This window comes from Dama dama, chromosome 14 (genome assembly GCF_033118175.1).
Source record: "Dama dama isolate Ldn47 chromosome 14, ASM3311817v1, whole genome shotgun sequence".
Lineage (NCBI taxonomy): Eukaryota > Metazoa > Chordata > Mammalia > Artiodactyla > Cervidae > Dama > Dama dama.
The window spans coordinates 22,513,954-22,535,674 of NC_083694.1; the positions used below are offsets into that span (position 1 = coordinate 22,513,954).

At 39.1% G+C, this 21,721-nt stretch overlaps 1 long non-coding RNA gene across 3 annotated transcripts in view; it reads left to right on the plus strand.

Moving 5' to 3' along the window:
* The window catches only part of LOC133069581 (uncharacterized), a 48,904-nt gene extending 29,480 nt beyond the window's left edge, over positions 1-19,424 (plus strand). The window contains exons 2-4 of one of the 3 annotated variants that reach the window (XR_009695907.1): positions 2,659-2,780; positions 15,904-15,983; positions 19,327-19,424. This is a non-coding gene — a long non-coding RNA (uncharacterized LOC133069581). Of the gene's footprint in view, positions 1-2,658; positions 2,781-15,903; positions 15,984-17,533; positions 17,614-19,326 lie in introns of those variants that run through there. The other 2 variants (XR_009695906.1, XR_009695905.1) reach the window with 2 other exon arrangements.
* Positions 19,425-21,721: the final 2,297 nt, after the last annotated feature.

Consider the following 21,721-nt stretch of genomic DNA (forward strand, 5'->3'; position numbering starts at 1 on the left):
TCTAACCATGTGTCCCATTTTCAGAAGCAGTTCACATTATAGAAACATGGAATCATCTATTGAGGACTCAGATATCATTGAGTCTTGAGTTGAGTCATTGATATCACTGAGTCATTGAGTTGGCTGGTAGATGGCTTCTTGCATATCTGAAGTGCTATTCCTCATTCAGGATGAAACATATACTGAGTTAATGGTGACTAAGTGGTTTACTTTCTTCCGGTTCTAGAACACAGAGATTCAGGAGATTTGGGGAAGAAATATGGGTAAACACACAAAATCACATCTAAAAACCCACTACCAAAATTTTGCATTCTGTCCCTAGGCTCTGGTGGTTCAATAATTTTAGTCCCTAGTGGAAATTTTATCTCACTGAGACATTACAATAATTCTATAAAACTGAGAGCTGAAACAACCACTTGAGCATTCAAGGATTCTCATGCCATTGAAAATTGTGATGAGGAAGTTGGATTTTTGCTGGCTTGATGGATCCTGACTATTGTAAACAAGGAAAGGAAGGGCCGTGGACACAATCCAGGGGTACTTCTCGTACTATTATTTTGAGTGGGAGAGATGAGTAGAAGGCTACTACAGTTTACTCAAGCAGAAACAACAAGGGCTCAGATTTCTAGAGGTGAAATTTTAGGTTAATTTGCCCTGTTCTGCAGATGGTGATTGCAGCCATGAAACTAAAAGATGTTTACTCCTTGGAAGGAAAGTTATGACCAACCTAGATAGCATATTAAAAAGCAGAGACATTACACTGTCAACAAAGATCCGTCTAGTCAAGGCTATGGTTTTTCCAGTGGTCATGTATGGATGTGAGAGTTGGATTATGAAGAAAGCTGAGCACCAAAAAATTGATGTTTTTGAACTGTGGTGTTGGAGAAGACTCTTGAGAGTCCCTTGGACTGCAAGGAGATCCAACCAGTCCATCCTGAAGGAGATCAGTCCTGGGTGTTCATTGGAAGGACTTATGCTGAGGCTGAACCTCCAGCACTTTGACCACCTCATGCGAAGAGCTGACTCACTGGAAAACACCCTGATGCTGGGAGGGGTTGGGGGCAGGAGGAGAAGGGGATGACAGAGGATGAGATGGTTGGATGGCATCACTGACTCGATGGACATGAGTTTGAGTAAACTCCAGGAGTTGCTGATGGACAGGGAGGCCTGACGTGCTGCGATTCGTGGGGTTGCAAAGAGTCAGACATGACTGAGTGACTGAACTGAACTGAACTGCACTGATTCTGCTAGCTGAAGCAGAGAACATGGAATGGTGGTGACTGCATGGAAAAGCTGCATGTACTAGCTAGGGTTCATACATAGAAATGCCTGTTGTATATAGAATGTGTTGTTATTGGTGGTGGTTATAATTACAATTCAATCTTAAATTTTAGAAATTTAAGGTGGGAATGTAACAGGAAGAATGGACAATGGCCATAGAATATGGACTGAAACTGGAGGGAGTAAAAAATAAAACTTACTATTTTCTCTGTTTGGGGAAAGAGTGGGTATGTTTTCGGTTGCACAAGGTGGGCTACCAACGCGTACGTGCGTGGTAAGTTGCTTCAGTCTATCTGACTGTATATAGCAGTATCTGACTGAAGTCAGATATCAGTGTATCTGACTCTTTGCGCCTCTATGGTCTGAAGCGCACCCTTCTCTCCATGGGGATTCTCTAGGTAAAAATGCTGGAGTGGGTTGCCATGTCCTCCTCTAGGCTATTTTTCCGACCCAGGGAGCAAACCAGCATCTCTTACCTGTCCTGCATTGACTAACACAACCTGGGAAACCCCGGGATACCAATATTGTGTAGAAATACTTTTGGAAGTGTGAGTTTGGGAGAAAGTGTTTATGAGTATGTAAGGCAGACAAAGGAATAAATTATAACAGACTTGAGTATCCAGAATCCAAACATTCTTTTTATTTTGGAGGAATCCCCAAATAGGTGTGATAACAGGATCCTACTTTCCACTTTTCTACTAAGGAAACGAAGGGGGTAGCTATTTCCTCTCTCTGCCTCCTGACATCAGTTTGTCCATGTGGTCTACACCTGGCCAATCATATTTAGGATCCCACCCAGGACTTTGAAACCTAAGGGAGTGATGTACAGACCAAGCAGCAGGTACGAAGCTTTTTATGACGGCAGGGACAACAGAGTTGTGAGTCTTGAGGTGGGGTCAGCTAATGTCTAAGGTGTATATGGTGACAAAGTAACAGCACATGTTGAGAGCTGGAGATATTTTAACCAGATTGTTTCAGTGCTGTGAGCTCAGCTGTATTTTTAGCTGTCTAACTCTCCTTGATTGCCATCCATTTTCTGTGTCAGCTTCTCCAACCTTTATGTTGATTTGAGGGCAATCCAACATCCTTCCAATGAAGTCTTTTTCAGCTTGAGATGGCTAGAGACAATTCTTCTTATCTGGGCAGAGGTATAATGGTTCACGTTGCTGTTCATTCCACTTGGATAACCTCACTGTAGCCATTTCTCGTGAATTTGGCAGACACTGTGGTCACTTTGGGGTTGGTCATTGTCTTGGTACAACACTTTTCTTTTCACCAAAGACTTGCTGCTTCTCTGACTTTCTGTGTAGTGGCTGTCCATACTTCTTTTAGTATAAAAAGCCTTTCCCTTTGAGAGCATGGTATGCTTTTTCTTAGGACTGGATTCGGAGAAAATGTGATGAGATCAAAACAATGAACAAAGGAAAATTGTCCTTAAAGTTAATCCCAGCTTTTTCGGTGTGGATTGATTAGATGAATTCTGACTACCTTAATTCAAGGTGAGTTCCTTTCTCATAGAGTTAAAGATATGCTAATTTGCCTTACCTTTTAGAAATGTAAAGTCACTTCTTGGATCTAGCAATTAACTCCAATATGTTCCAAACTTCTTCTTTCCAGACCACCCCTTAGAACATTAAACATTTTATCTCCTTAGTGCTCTTTAATATACTTCAAATTGCCCCCACCCCTAGTAGAAACCCAGGGAATTTGGAACCCTTAGCCAAAGAACCATAGTTTTGCTAGCCAGAGTTACATTAAGTGATGCAATTTAGCTTAGACTTCTTCAGAATAATGGAAGCAGAAAATGTTTTTAATGGAAGAAAAATGATGATTCATTCATTTAATATTTTTTGTTCAAAAATATTTGTTGAGCAGCTATTATGAGGCAGGTATTACCCTCACCACTGGAGATTTGTGGTGGTGGTTTAGTTGCTATGTCTGACTTTTGCAGCTTCATGGACTGACTGTAGCCTGCCAGGCTCCTCTGTCCATGGGATTCCCCAGGCAATAATACTAGAGTGGGTTGCCATTTCCTTCTCTAGGGGATTTACATATGAATAAAATAAAGTGTCTTATACTGTACTTATTTTGGGGGGATACAGATGGTAAACAGATTTAAAATAATTATGTTTGGTGATGGTAAGTACTATTGAGAGAAATAGAACAGGGTAAAAGTTTTGGGGTGTGATAAGAGCAGGCATACACGTTCAAGAGACTGTGAAAAGGGCAATGCAGAGTGAGTATCAGGAAGATTATTAGATGTAGTGGGGAACCAGAATGCATAGGGTCTTAAGACTATTGTAAGGATTCATGCTTTGGCTTCAAGATGGAAGGATGTTAGAAATTTTGAATCAAGGGATGGCATTACCTGACTTAGCTTTTTCCCCCAAGGACAAGTATGTTTTAAAATATTGAGGTAAAATTTACATATCATGGAATCATAAATTTTAAGTGTACTCTCAGGTGATTCTGACAAATGTATTCATTTCATAGAACCAATACCTTTGAATAAAATACAGTTTTATAATCCCAGAAATTTTTCTGATTTCTCTGCCCAGTCAATTTCTGCCCTTCATTCAGTTCAGTTCAGTCACTCAGTCGTGTCCGACTCTTTGCGACCCCATGAATTGCAGCATGCCAGGCCTCCCTGTCCATCACCAACTCATGGAGTTTACTCAAACTCATGCCCATCACATCGGTGACATCCAGCCATCTCATCCTCTGTCATCCCCTTCTCCTCCTGCCCCCAATCCCTCCCAGCATCAGAGTCTTTTCCAATGAATCAACTCGTCGCATGAGGTGGCCAATGTATTAGAGTTTCAGCTTCAGCATCAGTCCTTCCAATGAACACCCAGGACTGATCTCCTTTAGGATGGACTGGTTGGATCTCCTTGTAGCCCAAGGGACTCTCAAGAGTCTTCTCCAACACCACAGTTCAAAAGCATCAATTCTTCGGCGCTCAGCTTTCTTCACAGTCGAACTCTCACATCCATACATGACCACTGGAAAAACCATAGCCTTGGCTAGATGGACCTTTGTTGGCAAAGTAATGTCTCTGCTTTTTAATATGTTATCTAGGTTGATCATAACTTTCCTTCCAAGGAGTAAGTGTCTTTTAATTTCATGGCTGCAATTACCATCTGCAGTGATTGTGGAGCCCAAAAAGATAAAGTCTGACACTGTTTCCACTGTTTCCCCATCTATTTCCCATGAAGTGATGGGACCAGATGCCATGATCTTAGTTTTCTGAATGTTGAGCTTTAAGCCAACTTTTTCATTCTCTTCTTTCACTTTCATCAAGAGGCTGTTTAGTTCCTCTTCACTTTCTGCCATAAGGGTGGTGTCATCTGCATATCTGAGGTTATTGATATTGATATTGATATTTCTCCCGACAGTCTTGATTCCAGCTTGTGCTTCTTCCAGCCCAGCGTTTCTCATGATATACTCTGCACATAAGTTAAATAAGCAGGGTGACAATATACAGCCTTTTCCTATTTGGAACCAGTCTGTTGTTCCATGTCCACTTCTAACTATTGCTTCCTGACCTGCATACAGGTTTCTCAAGAGGCAGGTCAGGTGGTCTGGTATTCCCATCTCTTTCAGAATTGTCCACAGTTTCTTGTGATCCATACAGTTGAAGGCTTTCATGTAGTCAATAAAGCAGAAATAGATGTTTTTCTGGAACTCTCTTGCTTTTTCGATGATCCAGTGGATATTGGCAATTTGATCTCTGGTTCCTCTGCCTTTTCTAAAACCAGCTTAACAGCTGGAAGTTCTCGGTTCATGTATTGCTGAAGCCTGGCTTGGGGAATTTTGGGCATTACTTTACTAGTGTGTGAGATGAGCATTTTCTGCTCTTAGGCAACCACTATTTCAATTTTTAAAAAATCACAGCAAGTAAATTATATTTGTCCTAAAATTTTATTGAAATAGAATCACATGGTAAAGCTATTTTATTGAAACAGCTTTCCGTTAGAGGTCAAGGACTATAGCCTGAATGTCATGTGTGCAGAGACCACAAGATATTTAGAGTAATAGAATTACTCTCTTGTGGCTGTCTTCTTCCACTGAGCATGTTTTTGAGAGACATTCATGTTGTTGATGCAAAGAGCTGACTCATTGGAAAATACCCTGGTGCTGGAAAAGATTGAGGGCAGGAAGAGAAGGGGACGACAGAGGATGAAATGGTTGGATGGCACCACCGACTCGATGGACATGGGCTGGGTGGACTCCGGGTGTTGGTGATGGACAGGGAGGCCTGGCGTGCTGCGGTTCATGGAGTTGCAAAGAGTCGGACATGACTGAGCGACTGAACTGAACATGTTGTTGTACAAATCGGTAATTCATTACTATTTTTACTGAACAGTATCTTATTATATGACTATGCTGCACATTATTTACCTATTTTACTATTGATAATTATTTAGGTTATTTTGTTTGTTTTGTTTCCTTGTTTATTTTTGCCAATATTAATAAAGCTACCATGAACACTTCTGCCATGTATTTTTTTGGATGTAAACTTTCATTCCTCTTTAATAAGTACCTGGAAGTGCAGTTTCTGGGTTATAGAGTGAAGGTATCCTTAAAATGATAAGAAAATGCCTAATAGTGTTTTGGGCTTCCCTTGTGGCTCAGCTGGTAAAGAATCCCCCTGAAGTGCGAGAGACCTGGGTTTGATCCTTGGGTTGGGAAGATCCCCTGGAAAAGGCTACCCACTCCAGTATTCTGGCCTGGAGAACTCTGTAGACTACAGTGCGTGGGGTCTCAAAGAGTCTGACACAACTGAGTGACTTTCATTTCACTTCACAACATTGTTTCAGGGCTTCCCTGGTGGCTCAGTGGGTAAAGAATTCACCTTCAGTGCATTAGATGCAGGAGATGTGGGTTCAATTCTTGGGTCAGGAAGATTCCCCGGAGGAGGGCATGGCAACCCCCTCCAGTATTCTTGCCAGGAAAATACCATGGACAGAGGAGCCTGACAGACTACAGTCCATAGGGTCACAAAGAGTTGGACATGACTGAAGTGACTGAACATGCATGCATGCAATAGTATTTTAAAGAAGTTTTACCATTTTATACTCCCATCAACACTGTAAGAGAGTCTTGGTTGCTCAGCATGCTCTGGAAAATTTGGTGTTATTAGCTTTTAAATTTTTAGCTATATCTTTTACATCTATACGTGTTATAAACTTCACCTTATAATGTTAATAGTTTTGCTTTAAGTGGTTAATTTCTTATAAGGAATTTATAAGAGGAAAAAACCTGATGTCTTATAGTAAACTACTTTTTTATTATTTCTGGTGTTCTTTATTTCTTCGTGTGAATTCTAGTTTCTATGTGGTATCATTTATTTTCAACCTGAAGAAAATCTTTTGGATTTTCTTGTCATAAATTCTATCAATTTTTGCTTATTTGAAGATGCAATTATTTTGGTCCCCCTTTTGAAGGATATTTTAATTGCTTATGTGATTCTGTATTGATAGTGGGGTTTTTCCCCTTTGTTAAAGATGGCATTCCATGATCTTCTGGCTTCTATTGTTTCTGATGAGAAGTTAGTTGTTATTTATATTATTATTCATCTATATATAACCTTTCCCCCCGCCTTTGGCTGCTTTCAGGACTTTTCTATTTATTTTTGATTTTCAACAGTTTGATTGTGATGTGCCTAGGTGTGATTTTTTTTTTTTTTTTTTTTTGGTTAGTATACTTGGAGTTTGTTGCATTTCTTGGTCAGTAAACGTATTTTTGAACAAATACGGGAAATTTTCAGTTACTACTTTTTGTATTTCTGAGACTCCAAATACATGTGTAATAGACCATTTTAATTGTGCTTAAGTACTTGAACATCTGCTTATTCTTCTACAATGCTTAGTTTTATGTTCTTCTGCTATTTCTAGTGTGCTGTTTTCATGCCATCTCTATCACCCACTGAATTTTTAATTTAATTTCTTATTTTAGTTCATAATTTTTATTTGATTATTTCATGATTACATGTATTTTTGATATCTCCTGTAATCTTCATTTATTAAGCTATATTTTTCATTTAAAATTTTTATTCTTCATTTTTCATTTTACTTTAAAAAAAAATCCTGGCTGTACAGCACAACTGGCAGGATCTCAGGTCTCCAACTAGGGATTGAACCGTGGCCACAGCAGTGAAAACACTGAATCCTAACCATGAGGCCATCAGAGAACTCCCCAGTTTTCCTTTATTTCTTTTACAATATTTATAGTAACCTTTTAAAAATCTTTGCCTGCTGTACCCAATATTTGGGCCAACTCAGGATAGATATCTAATGCTTGCTTTTTTTCTTTCTTGATTGTCACAATTTCCTTTATCTTTGCATCTCTTAATATTCCTGATTGTATGCTCAACTTAGTGAATACTGCATTGTAGAATCTCTGAAGGAAGTTGAGTTTTGTTTTAGGAGACAGTTCAGTGACTAGCTCTTTACACTGAACTTATAAAGTCTTAGGTTTCTGCTTTATCATGGCAGATCTATGGAGAGCCCAAAGTGTTTCCCAGCCTCCTCTATCTTGGGGCTGGGGGAAAGAATCTCCAAACTCTGCCTCTTTAGAGGCTTTTGTCAGGGCTTAGATTACAGCATTTTTAAAGGCAGAGTAGGAATTACTCTAGAGTGTGCACTTACTCCCAAGACTTGGCCTTTCTGACATCTTAACTAGTTGCTTCGCATGTGAGCAAGGTATTAACCAAGTTTCTCACTCTGCCTGTAGCAGAACCCCAACATCCAGTTACTTGCTTCTCCTCTCATGTTTCTCTTTACTCTCAAACCCACAGTAGCCACTCTCCTGAAAGCCTCATGTCACCTTGACCTGTGCATGTTTAGCCCAGAGGCCCCCAACCAAGAGCTCACAGAATAGTTCCTTCCTCTCTGATTACCTAGGCTTTAGATTCTAGCTGCTTCATTATCCTAAACTCCGATACAATAAACTCCCTACATACGAACATTTGAGTTGCAAACTCTCAAAGATGTGAATGTGCATTCACATGCCCACTTACATAAGCTAGTTCCCAAGTCTGAAATACATTGTCATCTGCACGCATCATCTACAAATAGCTGTGCTTTCATGTACTTTACTGCACTGCACTGTATACAGAGCAGCAGTATAGTATCTTTATTTCAAGCCCAGGATGTCCTGGAGCAAGCACAGACGCATTGGTGATATAGCTGGCACCACTAAGGAATGCCAAGCGATGGAAACAAAAGTGAAAATTTTTGAGAGAATGGAGCAATAAGAGGAAGAAGTAACTGAAGAACCAAAGAGATTCACATCGCAGGAAATGGCAAGGGGAAATTCTTTATTTGAGGAGGCATTCTTAGTTTTTGAGGCACAAGACCCAAATGTAGAAAGATACAGGAAGGTTGCAGCAGCCACTCAGAATGCAATCTTGTGTTCCTGGGTTATCCATGATGAGAAAGAAAGAGCTACTACCCATTACCCAGACATCGCTGGATCATTTTTTCAAGAGGATAGATAGAATTGAATTGAGCAAGAACCAGAATCTGTGCCATCAATGTCAGGCATGAGTGATATCACAGCTTGCCCCCCACCTCCTATTGTTGATGATCCTTCCGCTCTACCATCTCCCACCTCCTCTCCCTCCCCTAATCAGTAACTCTTCTTGCCTGTTCACTCAATGGCAGCCTCTGTATGTCACCTGTTGTACTTTTCAAGGTCCTGTGCTGTAAGATTAAACATGTTTTATTTATTTTTTTATGTTTATTTGTGTAGTTTGTGTGAAATGTATTATAGACCTATTACAGTACCGTACAATATAGCTGACTGTGTTAGTTGGGTAACTAGGCTAACTTTGTTGGACTTAGGAATGAATTGTATTTTGTAAGTCACAGTTCTTCTTTGTTACTAGAACTTCCTCAGGATTATCCTCACCCAAATCATCTCCCAAGACACAAATCATGGAGTTCCGACTATAGGTTTCCTGTCTCTTTCCTTCCAAAATGTCTTGGCTTCTAATGCAAACTGGTCTGCCTTTTCTACCTCATAGTGCATTCCATTACATTTGGCAAATAACCAGTGGTTCAAAGTTGTTAAAGGGTACCAGGGGCAGAACTAGCTATAATCTTGACTGTTTGGTTCCCAGAAGATGCTTTTCCAGTGCACACACTTAGCCACAGTTAACTTATCATATTGACAAGTCGTTCAACAGAACTCAATAGAATTGAGACTGTGGTGGTGATTGTGTGTGGGTGTTTCAAGAGAAATCTTGCACTTTGGCAGAAGCAAGCACAGCTTTTTGCCAACTCGATTCTATTGAGCTTAATAGGATTTGACTTTGGTGGTGTTGGTGGTTTGTGTGTGTGTGTATATGTAGTGTGTACACGTGATGGCAGGTGGGGTGTAGTTGTGATGGCAGGTGTGGTGTAGGAGAGAAAGTTCTAAAGGTAAGAGGTTGTTCTGGGTGGACAGGAACTAGAAAGACAGCCCCAGTACCTGGAGATGGCATGGGGTGCTACTGGGCTGGCCCCTGGCCCTGTCTAGTTCTTCCTAGCAACTGAAGACTAGATCCTTGAGTGTCCCTTAATTTAGGGTGACAGAATGGTCTCAGTCAGCCCTTTGTGGCTCTTTAACTGTTTTCACACTTAGAGAGTATCTCTGAGGATACCTGTCTCTTTGGCCCTCTGGCAGAAGAATATTTATTTCCAGACTTGAGCCCTTGACTCTGCTGGCAGAATATTGAAACTCAAGACTAAAACTCAGACACGCCTGGATTTTGGAGAATCTAGAGGATCTCTGTCTTCTCTCCTTAGCTGGGTCCTGCTGGCAAGCTGATGGTGGGAAGGTGGTGGGGGAAAGGGAGGCAGCTTCTTGCCTCTGTTTCTTCCTTGTCTCCCCAAAGACATGCAGTGTCCACCTCTCACGGATGCCGTCTTTCCTGAGAAACCGCACGCACCCACAAAACCCTGAGCAGAGAGGAGCTGCCCGGTCTCCCCCTAGCCCAGTTCCCCCTAGTTCCTTGTACAGTGTAGCTGCCTTGCAGCCGCATTCAGAGAAACCTATAGGGAGCTCCTCTGCAGGGCAGCTTTGATGATTTCTTCAGACACATGGAGCAGACTGACAAATTGACTTTCAAGTGAAAGGTCAGTGCAGAGAACCAAAAGGGTAGAGCATCTGGATTCACAATTAAAACGCCCGCGGAGCACAGTTTGCAACTCTGGCGTCTCCTTGCGTAGGAGGTGCTGTCAGAGGGACTCATTTGGCAGCTGTGTCTGACTGTGGATTGGGATTGGAGAAAATAAAAATTCCTCGTGGTTGTCTGTGTGTATGCGTGCATGGTGCACCCGTGATTGTGTGTGGGTGTTTCAAGAGAAATCTTGCACTTTGGCAGAAGCAAGCACAGCTTTTTGCTAACTCGATTCTGCCCTAGAGTTGACCTCCAGAATGGTCTGTCCCGGGTGAGTCGATCCTTAGAAGAGGGGCTGGCTCATCCCTGTGCCCGCCTTAGGCAGCTGCGAATAAAAGAACTCAGAGGATGGAAAACCAAGTTTAATCACTGACTTAGTCTCTGACCTTGGACCCATTGTCTTTTGCAAGTAAGCGCTGCTTCCAGCTTTCAGACACCTGCAGAAAATATATTTCCTCATCCAGTTCAAAAGAAAGGACCCCATTAGTGCCTTTTCTCTGGGTTACTTGGTTATAGAAGCATTTGTTCTGTTTCCAGTTTACAAAGTGTTTCCATACCCAAAGATATGGTGCAAGAAAACAAGATATGCCTAAGAAGTACCTGTGAGTCCAGGACCTCAGAACTGTGCTGTGGGGTTTGGGGGCACAGTATACCTGAAAATTCAGCTTTCTCAGAATGCTTTATCTGCCCAACACTTGCCTTTGAGTTCTTACTGACATCTTTAAGCAGGTAGATGATAAAACCCTGTAATGACATCATTCATTATGGCTTGTTTACTTTCCTCGCCTTTGGAGCAGTCAGTCCCCCAAGAGGTCCTAAAAACCCCGTGTTGAGTGATGGTATTCAAACCTCTCTCCACCAGGGAGCTCTGCTTCTCCCGCTACCTCACACAGGTCCAGAAGGTGGTTCTGCTTTGGGGGGCCCTTCGGAAGGGATATTTATAGTTCACTCTTCCCCTTCCTCCTCCTCCCAGGAAGCAGTCAGATAATGAAATTAAGCTTCTGGTAGAAAGTGTTGGAGAAGGTTGCTAGAAAGTGACAGAAGTTGAGCATGGAGTTTGGAGGGTCTTGCTTTGAAAGGACCAGTGTTTCCGATAAGTAAAAATAGCAGATGAAAGTCTGGGCCCCTGGCTTCATCGGTTGGGAGGCCAAGAATTCTTTGCTTCATAACACGGTCTCTGGAGCTACCCTGCCAGAAATTAAATTCTGTTTCTGTGACTTATTTTGGACATTTGATTTAACATCTCTGTATCTTCAGTTTCCTTTTCTACAAACAAAGATAATAACATAACCTATCTCACAGAGTTGTTATAAAGAGAAGATTCATTACCCCATGTGAAATGCTTAAAACAGTCTCTATCACATACGAAGCACTGCACGGTTCTTTGTAAATATTAATTTTCTTTGGGTTTATTTATCATCATTTTGTTGCTAGCTTTCTCCATCTGCTGCTGTCAGGTAAACACACTCTTACTTCAGCTTTACAATAACATGTATGAGGGAAGCAAACCAAGAGCAATTATTCTTGTCCTTTGACAGGTGAGAAACTATGGAGACATTTTTTCTTTGATTGGTCTTCAAGGTCCATCATTTTTTCTTTTATTACTCCTGCTCACCTTTAGCATTTTCTATGAGATAGGAGAGTTATTCATTTTCACATACTGCATACATATGTCATACTAGAAATTTTTTGAATGCTAGGAACATAAGGGTGAATAAGACCCATAGAGTCCTTACTCTCATGGAGTTTTTAACTTCATCTTATTTCATCTCTTCTGTTAGAATCTAAGCTCCTGATGGACCAGGTATATATCTGATTTATCTTTTTATCCATCAAAGTATTTAGTACAAAGTTTTGCTCATAGTAAATATTTAAATGTTTGTTGACATAATAGCACATATTTGGCTACTCACTAGTGTCACACACTAGTGACACTAGTTCATTTGTTTATTTATTACCTTATTAATCCTATAATAATAATCCTATAAGACTGGTATTCTTATTATTCCCATTTTTATGATGGGGAAAATTAGTATTAGAGACTTGCCTAGGTTCACTCAGGTAGTAAGTTAGCACAAGGCCTTATCTCAGACTGGCTTATCTCTAGATTTCATGCTTTTTGTGTTTGGAAATGAAATTGAGTTGAATGGGCTTTATCAAATTATCATGATAGATGGCAAGTTGAATCTCAAAGTTGTTAAGCCACTGAAAGTTGAATATATCCTCATGCTCTCTAGCCTTTTTCCTTTGATCCTATTTGTACTCTTCCAAAAAATGAAATTTCCCACTTGGACTAGGGCTTTGCCTACAAGGTTTCCCTGTTTCTCTGGCATCCATGTTTAGAGGTAAGTTGATGGTCTTTGGCATCCTGTTGCCAAGGAAACAGCAGTCTCCTGTACTGTGACCACAAGCCTGGGAAATAGAAACAGCAGTCATTTCACTTGTTACTCAGCTTGAAACATGGGGTCTATTTTTAGAACTATGGAGATCATGTAAATAATTAAATAGTGACTTGCTTAGTGACTGAGTTATAGGTCTATGTTCTGTGATGACAACATGGGTTTTAAAATCTTTATTTTATTTGACTATCAGCTCATTCATTTTGCTTCAAGTTTATAGGGAATCAAATATTATTTTTATATCTTCAGTTTACCAGAGAGATGAATAATCTTCATTTTTAAAGCTAAGTTTTATGGTGGTCTTTGAAAACTAATCAATTGTTCAGATACACTTAAGGATTATTTAAAAATTAAAAACAGTGCTATAGTCTCCATATCTGTATCTCTTTGTCACAGAAACCATCTATGGCTCTGGGAGTTGTTAGTAAGTATGTGTCATAGAAGAAGTGACTATTGGCAAGTTGCTAACACCAATTTTTATGCATCATTTGTGGAATTTGCCTCATTACTTTAGAGTGACTCACTTGCATATTTTAAAATAATAGTAAAACCATTCTTGCCATAAACAAGGGGTAACTATAACAGACAAGAAGTTTATCAGTAAGAATATTTTAATTAATTCATCAGGAAGTATGTATTAAGCACCTATCAGACACATAATTGAAGTGGGACACAGACATTGCCTCTAACTATAAGAAGGTTGCTCACTAATTTACAATTGTGATTATTCTATGTCAAAACTCCTACATATGTCAGGCTGCTTGACTGAAAACTTGAGTTGATCATATCAAGAAAATGATGGAAGACTCTAGTTTCTGGACATATTTGGATTAAGTTTCAAGAAAATCCTCTTCTAGAAATATTTAAAAATATACACTAAAATAGAATAAGCATTGTATTAAATATATACTCCAGTTTATAAGAAGGAAAGGAAATTTTTAAGGGAAAATATGAAAACAACTAATAAAGAGATAGTAAGCACTTGACTTGTTGCTCTAGTTACCTTGGCTGTGGGGAGGAGTTTGACCTTTAAGATATGAGGACCTGGTAAAAAGCTCTTTGGAAAATAAACAGCACAACAGCCATAACAACAAACTCCAAAATGTCTCCTTTGACATAAATAGGAACTTGTGTTCATGTGGAATTATAGTTCAATATTTTTACCACCAGTGTGGCCCACGTACATCTAGACTGTGACATAAATAAAAAGGAAGTCTTGGGCTTAATGATATACTTAAACGGAATGACAGAAGGTAAAATACCTCTTTGGAAGGACATCTTCTCAATCTACGCCATGTAAGATTCCCATAATAATATCTGCCAGATATCAGTTAATAATCTACAATTGTGAAACACAGATCCACCATAAATAAGAATCAGAGGAAAAAACAATAGAAGAATTAGGCTACCAAAATGCTCCAATGACAAAACTATCTTTTAGAGATAATGAAATAACTATGTCTAAGATGATTAAAGACATTTAAAAGAAAGGATTAACATATAAACATAAAAGCATTATCAAAATGCTTTATTTCTTTTCAAAGCCAGTTACTCTAAATCTTAACAGAGCCAGAGAGACAGATGTAAGCGGCAGTACACCTGTGACACTGTCTAGTCCGCTAGTTCATAGCTCAGCTTGGTTACTGACACAAGGTATAAGACAGTGGAGCACCTTGCCTTTCCTATTCCACAAAGGTTTAAGAAAAGTACAGTAGGAAAAGGGGATAAAACCAATTTTCTTACTGATAAGTAGATAGAACTGAGAAGTCTTCTGGTGCTTTGGGCTTCCCAGGTGGCTCAGTGGTAAAAATCCACCTGCTAATGCAGGAGACAAAAAGGGACATGGGTTCAGTCCCGGGGTCAGGGAGATTCCGTGGAGCAGGAAATAGCAACCCATTCCAGTATCCTTGCTGGGATAATCCCATGGACAGAGAAGCCTGGCGGGCTACAATTTGTGGGGTCCCAAGGAGTTGGACGTGAGTGAGCACATGTGCATGCCAGGGCTTTAATTTAAACTGTGACATGAATTTAATTGCCAGTGCCTATCACTATGTCTAAAAAAAGAGAAAGTGTTCAATAAATACTTGTTGAATTAATTAATGAAAGAAAATGAATGGAAAAGACAAGAAGTTGAAGGCTAAATAGTTACTTGGGATGAAGCAAGAAACTTCTGATACCTTAGGCGGGTTTTGTGGGAAAAAAAAAAAAAAAAACAAAAAAACAAATTCTGTGTTTCCTATTCTGGGGCAGAAATCTTCCTGGTGACTTTTTGCTAAGTTTTTATTTTTCCATGACGAGATGTTGGGTAGGACATCTAAAAGTGTCTGCTGTTGCTCAGAGAAAAAGGAAGAGTAAATACAAGCATTTGTTGCTATGCAATGGTGAAGTATTCAGGGACCACAGGAGCTGCAGAGGCAAACAGATTAATTGAAGGCTTTAGGCCTCGTCATGAAGGCCTTGAACTTTGTCTGAGTGTTGTAGCCAAAGTAGTTTCCAAAGGGTGGGGCTCAGTGACTCTCTCACCTCAATATTGAGGAGCATCAACTCCCACAGTTTACAGCTGCTCCAGCAACTGGATGCATTTCAAGGAAGAATGACTCATTTTAGAATCCCTGCAGGCAAAGAGACTCATGTTAATGAAAGCAATAGCTTAATGGAATTTATCTGATTTTTAAATATCACCAAGTCTTCTGGTAGACATAAGATGCAAGTCAAGTATTAGAAGGAATAATGATAATAACAACTTAGCTAAATTTCAATTATTCACACTAATGTTGTAAATTTCCCCAGAGTAATTTGTGTTTGGCTTTGGTAGACATCGTGTGATGTTGTCTTTGTTTTTAAGCAACAGATTTATGTACCCAATCGTGTTTGGCTTACTCTGTTATTGAAATGATTTTTGCATTGCCTGAAAACTCCAAGGAAAGGAAAGGAAGCCCAAAAGACATTCACTGGCAATCAGAAATCAACATAGAATAATCATCTATACATAGCTTTAAAGTTTTCAGAGCACTTTTAAAACTTATCTCATTTTATTTTTATGGTAACACTGGACAGACTTTTTTCGATGATCCAACAAGCACGACTGAGCGACTGAACTGAACTGAACTGATGACAGACATGGATGTCAAATCATGGTAAGGATGCTTTACCTTATGTAATACCTGTTAGCCTTCTGTCATTTCCTAAGCAAATAATTTTTCTAAGAAACAATATGTTTGCTAGGCAAACACAACTTTAAGAGAAATCTTCTAGTCCACTCCTTTCAACTAGATCACCATCCTTGTTAACAGTTCAGTTCAGTCATTCAGATATGTCCGATTCTTTGTGACCCCATGGACTGCAGCACACTGGGCCTTCCTGTCTAACACCAACTCCCGGAGCTTACTCAAAACTCATGTCTATCGAGTGGGTGATGCCATCCAACTATCTCATCCTCTGTCATCCCCTTCTCCTCCTGCCTTCAGTCTTTCCCAGCATCAGGGTCTTTTCCAATGAGTCAGTTCTTTGCATCAGGTGGCCAAAGTATTGGAGATTTAGCATTAGTCTTTTCAATGAATATTCAGGACTGATTTCCTTTAGGGTGGACTGGTTTGATCTCCTTGCAGTTCAAGGGACTCTCAAGAGTCTCATCCACCACCACAGCTCAGAAGCATCAATTCTTCAGCACTCAGCTTTATAGTTCAACTCTCACATCCATACATGATTAATGGGAAAACCATAGCTTTGACTAGACAGTTATAGTTGGTTGCATTAACAGTGGCAGTTCTTGATCCTTTTCCTTCTTGCATCCCCCCCTTTTTTTGGTAGTTAAATTTATTTATTTTTAATTGAAGAGTAATTGTTCTACAGTACTGTGTTAGTTTCTGCCAAACATCAACATGAATCAACCATAGGTATACCTATGTCCTCCCTCTTTGGATCTCCCTCTTGCCTCCCTCGCCATCCCACCACTTTAGGGGTTACAGAGCTCCAGTTTGAGTTCCCTGAGTTACACAGCAAATTCCCATGTATGACTTTGCAGTTCCTCTAAGCAAGAGATGAAGACTGTTTCCCTATTCCATGATTCTGAGTTTGGCCATGAGACTTGTTTTTGTAGTTTCAATGCAGGTGGAAAACGGAAACATACCTGCAAGCTTATGATAATATTCTTGTTCTTCTAGTGTCATAAGAAACTGTCTAGACTAAACTAGTATAGGATGAGACATAGGAGCAAAGTCTAATCACTTCACTTTAGGAAGGGACGCTTGGCTATGGGAATGCAGGAAGGAAGGCAGAAGAAAGAGGCAAGGAAGGAAGGAAGGGAAAAAAAAGGAAGGGAAAAAAGAACAAATACCTCAGTAATGAAGAAAAGATATAAGGAAGGATGGCAGAGTTAGCAGATTCTATTAGTGAGAGCTAATTAGTATTAATATTTTGGAAAGCATCCTTCCCAATATCTCTTACATGTATAGATATGTTTGTACATAGGATATAAATCATAAGTTTGGCAATACTATGCTTTGCTTATTTAAAGATGCCATAAGCATCTTTCTGAACCAATCAATATCAATCATCACCATTTTTAATAGATGCAAAATTTGTGTCATTATTACCATAATTTATTCAACCCATTGTTTGTTTTGATGGGTTGAGAAATGGCCATATATTCTATCTCTCTCTCCATATGTGCTCCTTTACTGTGCAGTTTTGCTGTTCCTGCCATGAAGAAGTGGAGTCTGTTTCTCCATCATTTGAATCTGGGTTGTCTTTGTGACTTGTTTTGGCTGAAAAAATAAAATATAAATGATACTATGCAAGATCTGGTCCTAGTCATCAAAAGGGACCTTGCATGTTTCTATTTGTTCTCTTGGAATCCTGCTAAACTGCTATGTGAACAAGCCCAGCTGACAGCTAATCATAGACATATGAATGAGGCCAGCCAAACAGGAGAACCATCCAGCTAAACTCTGCCAACTTGCCAACCCACAATGTGTTAGCTGAATAAATGGCTATTGTTGAAACCATAAAGTTTTGGGTTATCTTTTTTATAGCAAATTGATCATTGATGAACCTTTAGATTGTGCTAGTTTTTCTTTATTATAGACCATGTTTTGATGAAAATAATATTTGTATAGCTCTTCACATGCTTGTCAGATTTATTTCCTTATACTAAGGAAAAGGAGTGAGATTGCTGGATATGAGGGAATGTTCATTTTAAGTTACAACATATATAGCTAAATTGCTCCCTAGAAAGTAAGATTAAGTTATGTTTTAATCAATCATATACAGCAGTATTCAACATGGTTGGAGGTAGGGACCAATTTAGATAGAGTGTTTCAGGAAATCTTTTCTGGGGAGGTGACCTGTTGGAGCAGAGACCTGAGGAGGAAACAATGAAACATGTTTGGGCAAACAGTGGTCCAGGCTAGAAATAAAGCAGTTGTTGTTTAGTCTCTCAGTCTTGTCTGACTCTAAGACCCAAAGAGCTGTAGCCTGCCAGGCTCCTCTGTCCATGGGATTCTCCAGGCAAGAATACTGGAGTGGGCTATTATTTCCTTCTCCAGGAAGGAATGAAGAAAAGAACAAATATATCGGGAATGAAGAAAAGATATCAGGAGGAAAGGAAGGAAGCAAGACAGAAGTAACTGATTCTATTAGTGAGAGCTAATTACTATTCATAGTTTGGAAAACATGAAGGGATCTTCCTGACCCAGGGATCAAACCCACTTGTGCATTGGCAGGCAGATTCTCTACTGCTGAGCCGCCAGGGAAGCCCAATAGACCAATTACAAAGACACTTAGAGGGAAGGGGGTATATGAATTTTTTGGCTAGTTTGGCTTCAACTGAGTGAAGGAGGCCCAGTAGTTGGATTGCAGAGATGCAGGGGCCAGATCCTGTAGCACCTCTAAGGCTGCAACGAGCATTTTGTATTTTATTCTGAGTTTGGTGGGATGGCACCGGAAGTTTCTGTGCAGGACTGTGGCATCATCACCATTAGTATCAGCAACAGCAGCATCTTCCTCGTCACTAATCCTTGATAAGTGTCTGCTATATACAAGATGTTCCAAGCACGTTCCACATGTTAATACACTTAATCTTTTCAATGCAAGAACTAGACACTATCACTATCATCTTACTTTTACGAATAACACAACAAGCACAAAAAGATTAGATGAATTGCTCAAGTTCACATAATGAGTTGGAGGCAGAACTAAGATTCAAACCCAGGTAGTCAGGGTCCAAATCCTGGAATTAATGTGGTTTACGTTTTAAAATGATGCCTCTTGTAAGAATTCTCTATAGAAGAGCAAGCTTGAAAGCAACATTTTAGAAGCTATTATAGGACTCTCGAGGGATCCTCTAATTATTTTAAAAATCATAGCTAATCTGATTGACAAAAATGATATCTCTTTGGCATTTTATTTGCATTTCTTTAATAGTGAAATTGAACATTTTTCTTAATGATGCTGAATATTTATACTTATTTTTTTCTTTAGGCCATGCCTTGTGATATGCAGGATCTAGTTCACTGACCAGGGATCAAATCATAGCCCCCTGTATTGGGAACACAGACTCTTAACCACTGAACCACCAGGAAAGTCCCTGGATATTTGTATTTCTGTGGTTATTTGCATGTACATATTCTTCATATGATTTTTTTCTGTTGGGATTGTTTTGTATTTATTTCTGAGAACTCTTTGTATATTAGCTGTATTAGCTTAAATGCATGAATTCATTTATATAACATCATTTGCTGAAGTGAAAATATAGTATTATTAAAATTTCCCAGTTTGTTGTCTTTGGTATTTTGACTTTGTTGATTTCTTTTTTCGTACAACATTTCATCTTATTTTTATGCAGCAAGATTTCATTATATTTTATGGTTTCTGAATTTTCTGTTATACTTGGAACAGCTTTCTCCATCACAAAATTATAAAAGTATTCACCCATATTTTCCTAGTGCTTTTATGTTTGCATTTCTTTTTACTTAAATATTTGATTCATTTAAAATTTATATTGGAATCAGGAGTGAGTTGAGATGCAGCTTAATTTATTTTATAAATTACTAACAGATTTTTCCAACATTATTATAAGCATACTCCATCTCTTTTTGCTCTGATTTGAAATCCCATCTTTGATACAAACTAAGTTTACATATATGTTGGTACTATTTTTATATTCAATTTATTCCTGCCTGTTTTAGTGATAATGATTTTATAGTTAATTTTAATATCTGTTAAGATAAATATACCTCTCTCCATTAATCATCCTTTTTAGAATTTTCCTGGCTATTTCTGCTTGTTCATTTTTTAGGCTACATTTTAGAATAATTTTTCTGGTTAAAAGCGTTTTGTTGAGATTTTGATTGGGATTGTAGAATTCCATAATTTTTTGTAGAGTGATTTAGAGAGAACTGATGTCTTTCAAGATTAAATTGCAGCTATAACTGAAAGGTATCATCATTTTTTTAATTGTGCAGTATTACTGTTATTGTCACTACTAATATGTTGCATTGGGGGGAATTTCCTTATTATCATCTTGTCTTCTCTTCACTCCTCTCCTTTCCACCCACCTCCACCCTCCCCTCCCACAGAAATTGCAGAGCATATTAAAATAGGGACTTTTCAGTGCATTCTCTTGAACTGAAGCTTTCTTCTTTTACTTGCTCTGCTTTATCTGCTCCCCAGAGCTGGGGGAATGGTTATTAATAAGCTCCAAATCTTAGTTCCCAGAAGAGGAATGTGTATAAAAGAGCAGATTGGTCCTTAACATCTGTAACTTTCCAGCTCATTGTATGATTAGTCTATGAGCAAGCCACTGGGCATTTTTTTTCCCAATCTGAGACTTACTTCACGTTAGCACACTTTTGTTTTACAACACTGTTTCCAAGTTTATGACTTTCTTGCTTGAGCCGCTTGTTCCAATCGCATCTAATATTTCATCAAATATGGTAAAGAAACCATGAGAATGAATTGATGCTCCTTGCGAGCCGTCTGAAGCAGACACCGCCAGATTGCTGTAAAATGGCTTTCCTTTTTAGCCCTTCTGAATTGTAATATGTTTCTGAGGCCAAATTCTTTGGGGAAACATTATGACTTTTTAAGGTCTCCAAACTTTATGCTTCAGTACAAAAGGCCTAAGGGTGAGGATTTTAAATGGATGAAGTGGAGAAATTTGCACTTCCTTAAGCAAACATATAGCATTTCCTATCATGTGTCAGAAATGAAAACAAAAAATACAAACTAATTTGTCATGAAATTTTCCCTTTTATAATTCCCTCTTTGGTGCTTTTTCAACCTAACAAGTCATATTTTCTCTTCTTTCGTGTCAGGTTTATAGCTTTGCTGGTCACAGTTTCAATAACCATGATGGACGATCTTCTGTTCTATATATCATGTACAAGTATTCGGCTTAAAAGTATCTTTGTGTTCACAGCTTGCTTTCTGTCACCTCCCCGATCCCTCCTCCCCACTGCATATGCACATGGCGTTATATTATATGCGTGGAGAGCTTTGGGGAAAGCTCATATTTAGGAACATTAAGTAAGCAGAGGATGGCTGCTTATTTGGGCTGAGACTGACCTCACTATGAAATGAGGCAAATTGTCATATTTATGACTCAGGGTAAGTCAATAATATATTGGCGTTCACATGTGGAAACCCATTTATTCCCCAACATGTGGCCTCACTTTGCTTTTCTCCCAAGTAGTGGTTTTCACCTAAGTATATTTTTTATTTTTTGCTCTTTTTCTCTCTCTTCCTTCTTTCATTTTTTTCTTCATTCTTTCTCTGTCCCTCGCTTCCTTCCTTTCATACTTTCTTCCCCTTCTCTCATTCCTGAGCCCCCAAGTAAACTTGGTAGGATTTACAGCTTTTCTTTATAGCATAAAAA